Source organism: Lolium perenne, chromosome 6 (genome assembly GCF_019359855.2).
Source record: "Lolium perenne isolate Kyuss_39 chromosome 6, Kyuss_2.0, whole genome shotgun sequence".
NCBI classification, from domain to species: Eukaryota; Viridiplantae; Streptophyta; class Magnoliopsida; order Poales; family Poaceae; genus Lolium; species Lolium perenne.
Window position 1 is genome coordinate 84,645,011 of NC_067249.2, and position 6,009 is coordinate 84,651,019.

General features: G+C 38.1%; 1 long non-coding RNA gene across 1 annotated transcript; it reads left to right on the forward strand.

Annotated features, from left to right (window-relative positions):
• The first annotated feature begins 557 nt into the window (after nt 1-557).
• On the forward strand, nt 558-4,482 carry LOC127307865 (uncharacterized). The gene is made up of 4 exons (XR_011747021.1): nt 558-996; nt 1,068-1,176; nt 2,163-2,687; nt 3,477-4,482. It is a non-coding gene; the product is annotated as an uncharacterized lncRNA (long non-coding RNA).
• Nucleotides 4,483-6,009: the final 1,527 nt, after the last annotated feature.

The following is a 6,009-nucleotide window of genomic DNA, read 5'->3' on the forward strand; positions in this document are numbered from 1 at the left end:
TATATAGGATAAATACTTCCTACTCCTGGGTGTAACTACACCCATCTCTCGTATACGATCATACAGAAGTATATATGATACTTTATTGGTTTGAGTATGTTCGTATATTGTATCTAAGATACTCCAAACCAAGTTTGGTGAAAAAAAATTAAATAAGCCCATGGTTTGCACTATATATCCGAAATACATGCATATTTATACCTAAAGAAAGAGTGTACGTAAAAAATGTACATACTACCTACAAAGTAGTATATATACTACTATATATATATATATATATATATATATATATATATATATATATATATATATATATATATATATATATATATATATATATATATATATATATATATATATATATATATATATATATATATATATATATATATATATATATATATATATATATAGAGAAACTCTATTAGATACCTGGGTGTAGAATAATTATTCTGCTCCCGGGTCGGCCGACCGAGCCATTGCTCCGGTGCGGCTCACGCCATGGGCAGGCCTCTCTCCTGTAATTTTTTTCAGGTTTCTTATCAGGTTGCCGGTTTCCTTTCTTCATCCTTGGGATCAGGACGTGCACACTCCCCACTCGATCCAGTTTCCAGAAACTGCCAATGCGCTCATCCTAGCTCCACAAGTCCGGCGACCTCAGTGTCGCGGCCGCTGCCGCTCGGAGATTCCACGCCGTATTGGCGTCGTGCTCGTCGATCCAGCTTCCCCGGTTCAATTCCTCCCACTCCCTCGCCGACGGTCCCGAATCCCAGGCGGCGCTGGGGGGAGCTGCGCGTGGAGCGCTTCCCGATGGACGACGGCGCGTCCATGGGTCACTGCACCGCCCACCGCAAGTACTTGTTTTCCTCCTTCCAGCCTCACATTCCCCCGCTGGGGAGCGCAGTATTCCCATGCTGAACCCGTCGTCGCCGCGCCTCACCAGTCACCATCCTCGACGCCCTCTCTGCCAGGCTTCTCTTCTGCACGGTTGTAAAGGTAGGCAGTCTTCCCTTCCGCGTCAGCTCGTGGGGTAATTTTTTGGTGAGGTGGCTCATGTATTTTTGCAGGGATTGGGCGGTGGCATAACAGGCCACGAGAGCGATCTCCAACTTGGTGGATCCTCTCTTAGCTTGAAGGAACCTGCGAAGAAATCATGCCCAAGCAGTTTTTAAATAGGTACTGCAATATCATCGATCAATCCACCTGTAAGAAACGTTTCATTGGCAGCAGTTTTAGATAATCAATTTTACCTTATCTGCTATTCACTGACCCGCCTGATACCAATGCTATGGCATATCAGCGATTCTGTAATTGTGCTGCAATATCAGCGATTCTGTTTTTCAAAAACTGCAATATCATAGATTCTGTAGGATTGTTTGAAGATTGATCTTTAGGTAGAGATTCTTTAATGGCATTTGCAGCTATACAGTTTCTACAGCCTCAATGTCCTACTTGTTGGAAATAGCAAATACGTACCTAGGAGTAGATTAATGGCAGCGGTAATTGTTCTGTTTGTTGTCCTACTGTAATGTAACGGTAGTGGTAATCTTGAACTTTACAAGTGGCATGCTTAGGAGTAGATTATACATACCTAGCGATACTGCTTGACCTATGATTGGACGCAATTCGCCACATTAATCACACAGTAGGCGTATATGAATATGTTTATTGCTCTCTAATTTTAGGTGCTTCTCCTTGAAAATTACGTGACCCTGGGTGAGGAAGATAATTGTTTACCAAGTTATTATTGAACACACGGCTCATCAAGGACCTAGTTTTATGAATGGGGATATTGCTAACCTTATGAATTGGTATATTGCCTATTTTTGGGGGTTTTAATCTCTACTTGAACTTACAAACTTAGCATCTTTTATGGAAAATTCTTGAAACAACATAATTTATCTTTACTGCCCAGCCTTTGATTCTATACGGTAGATCCATATCATCATTTTTACTGAAGTGTCAAATCAGTCAGATCCAGTAGGGTGTCAGAGTAAAATCAATATGGCAAACTTGTCTCCATACCATTTATTTTCTTCTAATTTGTGGAAATTGGTTGTATTGTGTGGAAGCTGCTTCAGAAAATGAACTTATTTTATGTCATTTCCAATCAAGCAACATCCCTAGTAACTTGTGCTAATTGATTCTCCTTATTATTGCAGCAAGATCACTAGCACACATGCTGATGTGCACCCAATTTCACTGATGACTGTGGGATGCATCTATATCCTATACTCAGAATACTTTTTTTCTGAATTTTCTCTTTGTTAAATACTTGATGGGTAGATGGTATGCTTGATTTGTTATTCTGCACTCATTTTTGGCAAAGTAGTATGTATACTATTTTGATTTACCATTATGTGAATTAAATTATTAGCATACACTAGAAGCTAAATTTTCTTGATTAACCATGGTCCGGTGTTATGCATAATTTTCTAAGTTGTTGGCTGCAATGGTATCTTAAATCTAGCGCTAGTGGGCATGCTCAGCTAGGTTGAGGCAAATTATTCTGGTTCTATAATTATAAAGTTACAGAGCTGGAGTGTTTTAACAATAAAACTTCACGTTTAAGTGGAACAGAAAATTCATCAAGTCTCTTTGGTAGTATCATGGTAAGCATGCCTGATATTTGAAGTTTCCAGTGCAGATCCACTGAGAATATGTGAGGAAATATGCGTTGCTAATAGGTGAAAATATTTTTATGTACTGTGTTAGTGAGACTGCCAGGTGCTAGAAGAAAACGCGTAATGCTTGAACAATCTTTTATTAATTTTACATCTTTTCTTCATATACGTCTCTTAGTCTCCGTGGCTCACTCAGCTGTATTTTGTTTTGAGAATAATTCCACTGTAGTTTGTAAGTATGTTATTTTGAAAGGTCGTAAAAATGCTACTCACAGACATGAAGTGAAAATAATATATATCTTGAAGAGAACCAACAATGCTGCTAATGTAACTTCAGTTGAGCTTGTCTTTAGAGATGGATAGATGTGGAAAAAAATGCATGTCCGTATATCCTTCTACTAATTAGTCTATTTTTCAATAATTTTTTTTATTAGTGTTATGTTTTCTTAAGCTCTTCACATGGTGAAGTTATATGGCCCTTGCGCTTGTGGTTTGCTAGCCAGTGATACTTATTATCATGTGACGCATTAGTTGCTCCAAACATAATATAAATGCTTCAATAACTTATCTCTGAAAGGAAATCTTATTTCTGAAGTTTCCAATTCTGCTGGGGCTTGCAGATTTAAAATATGTTTTGGCTCATTTTCAAAACAACTTACGTTGTTGATTGGTGTCTGATTGTTCAGTCATATGGATAAATAGCCTCATGCTTTCTAGATTGTACGTATCACTGGCATAGCTGTATGGTCAAGTGACCTGAATTATGACTCTAGATCTGTCCAGCTAACGATGTTATGCAACCTACTTAACCGTATCTATTTTATCCGTTGTCACATCTTATTTTTTTACAAGGCTCAGCGTGCTGATTTCATTCTTTCTCGGAGCTTGTTGGTAACTGCTTGCAGTTCGCATTCCTATTGTTGATTCAAGTTGCTGCAAACCAAGCATCTGCACATGTTTGTTACAGAAATTCAAGTTCTGTCGTCAGGTTTCAGCCATGTTGGTAAATGCTAACAGTCGGTCATGCATATCATGGTCTATGCAGTTTTCTTAGAATTACTACCCTGATTTTTCGTGCAATTTAGATCTATTCTTCACTTAGAAGCATTTGCCTAATTTGTTGTGCGTTCACTTATAGTGAGGCTCTTCGGTTGCAAGATGATTTGTCTTATTTTCTTTCATAGATGCCAAACTAACTACGGACTAGATTTGACTAGCTATTTACCTTCACATGTTAGAAACAGAACAAAAGTTTGTGTCACCTTTGTGTTGCCAAGAGCAAAAGTTTGGGTCACCATCATGTAATGAATTGTCCATTTTTATTTACCTTATCATACAATTCATTTGTTGCTGACACATATTACTGAACAAATAATCTTATGTGTCCTTCTTTCTTATGGAGCTTTCAGATTCACCATCCATTTGGCGTATTTTTTTTAACAAACCTACAACCTGAAAGATCATGCTGGTGATGAGCATTCGAGTTCAAAACTGATGAGAAGCAACCGATCTGTGGGGCTTCACATATGTCATGCTAGCCCAACAAGATGCATTCGAGTTCAAGATTGATGAGAAGCAAATGATCCGAGGGGCTTCACATATGTCATGCTAGCCCCAACAAGGTGCCGATGAGGTGACCTTCAGCACCGTGTTGCCTAGTAGGATGAAAATGAGTCATCAAATCCCCAATGGAATTATTATACCAAAAAATATTTATAGCGAGTCATGTACATCACTAAATGTTTGATGAATAATTCCTTCGTTTTATTTAGAGTCTTGTTAGGCCTTGCTCACATTTATTCTATGGGAACATGCGGCTATGCCAGTCTCCCTCAAAAAACATGAGGCTATGCCAGTCAATCTTACGTCGTGTAGTCAGACAATATGATAATCATGCAGAGTCTTATGTGTGTAATCAGCAGATTTTTTAATCAAGAATATTGCGCATGTGTAATAAAGCAGGTATCATTAGTTCGTAATGAAATTATTACATGGATGATGTGCAAAAGTGTTTGGCGGTACAGGAGAAGAAAAGTTAGCAGTGCCATTAATACTTACGTTGCCGGAGGAAAAAGTCCAACAGTCCTTTTACTTTAGCTGGCAGGTTCTTACATCAGCCACGGTTTCTCTTTTTTTTACGTCCCTGCTTTGGAAACTGATTCGCACGATCTGGCTTGGGTAGGGGGATGCGGAAGTTTTTTTTACGTTGCACGCACACAATCTTACGACGCGCGGGACAGAAGCCTGCGCGCTGGGTCGTTGAGCCGGGTGGGTCTTCGCGCGCCAGAAGGGGATGGATGCAGCGGCTCGCACCAGATCGGCCCGGGTGCAGAATAGTATTCTGCTCCCTGGGTGTCAAATAGCGCGTCTCTCTATATATATATATATATATATATATATATATATATATATATATATATATATATATATATATATATATAGGAAGCTCAATTGGGGCACCATGGTGCCCAGGCACCATACATCATAACCGTACAATTTGATCGTGGGTGTCAGATTGCATCATAGGTGTATAAAGGAGAGAAAAACACTTTCCAAATATCAACAGGAGGGAGAATGCACTTTCCAATTATCAGAAACTGAGACAAATCACTTCCCAGTGCTGTCCAGGTTTCCTTTTATGCTTCATGCTGCCCATGCACCATGGTGCACCAGTTAGTTTACCTATATATATATATATATATATATATATATATATATATATATATATATATATATATATATAGGATAAATACTTCCTACTCCTGGGTGTAACTACACCCACGTTTCATATACTACCATACGGAAGTATATAACATACTTTATTGGTTTGAGTATGTTCGTACACTATATCTAAGATACTCCCTACCAACTTTGGTGAAAAAAAATTAAATACACTCATAGTTTGCACTATATATACAAAATACATGCATATTTATACGTAAATAAATAGTGTACGTAAAAAATGTACATACTACCTACAAAGTAGTATATATATACTACCAAAATATTCTTATATACTTCATACCACATGTATATACTCTTCGGTATGATAGATACTACCTAGATTGTGTGAAACACACGTGGGAGTAACTACACCCGGGTGTAGCATGAATATGTCCTATATATATATATATATATATAAGATATGCATACTCAAGTGATACATACCTAAGGTATTGCATACCTAAGGTGTACGTACACTGACACGTGTATATATATGTTAGGTATGCGTAACTTGCATGTGTGTATGTTAAGTATGTAAATGTTAGGTATGTGTAACTTGTATGCGTATATGTTAGGTATGTAAACCTTATGTATGTGTAATTTAGACACGTACACTCCAGGTATGTACGAAATACACGTTTGGTGCCCATGCTCCTAGGTG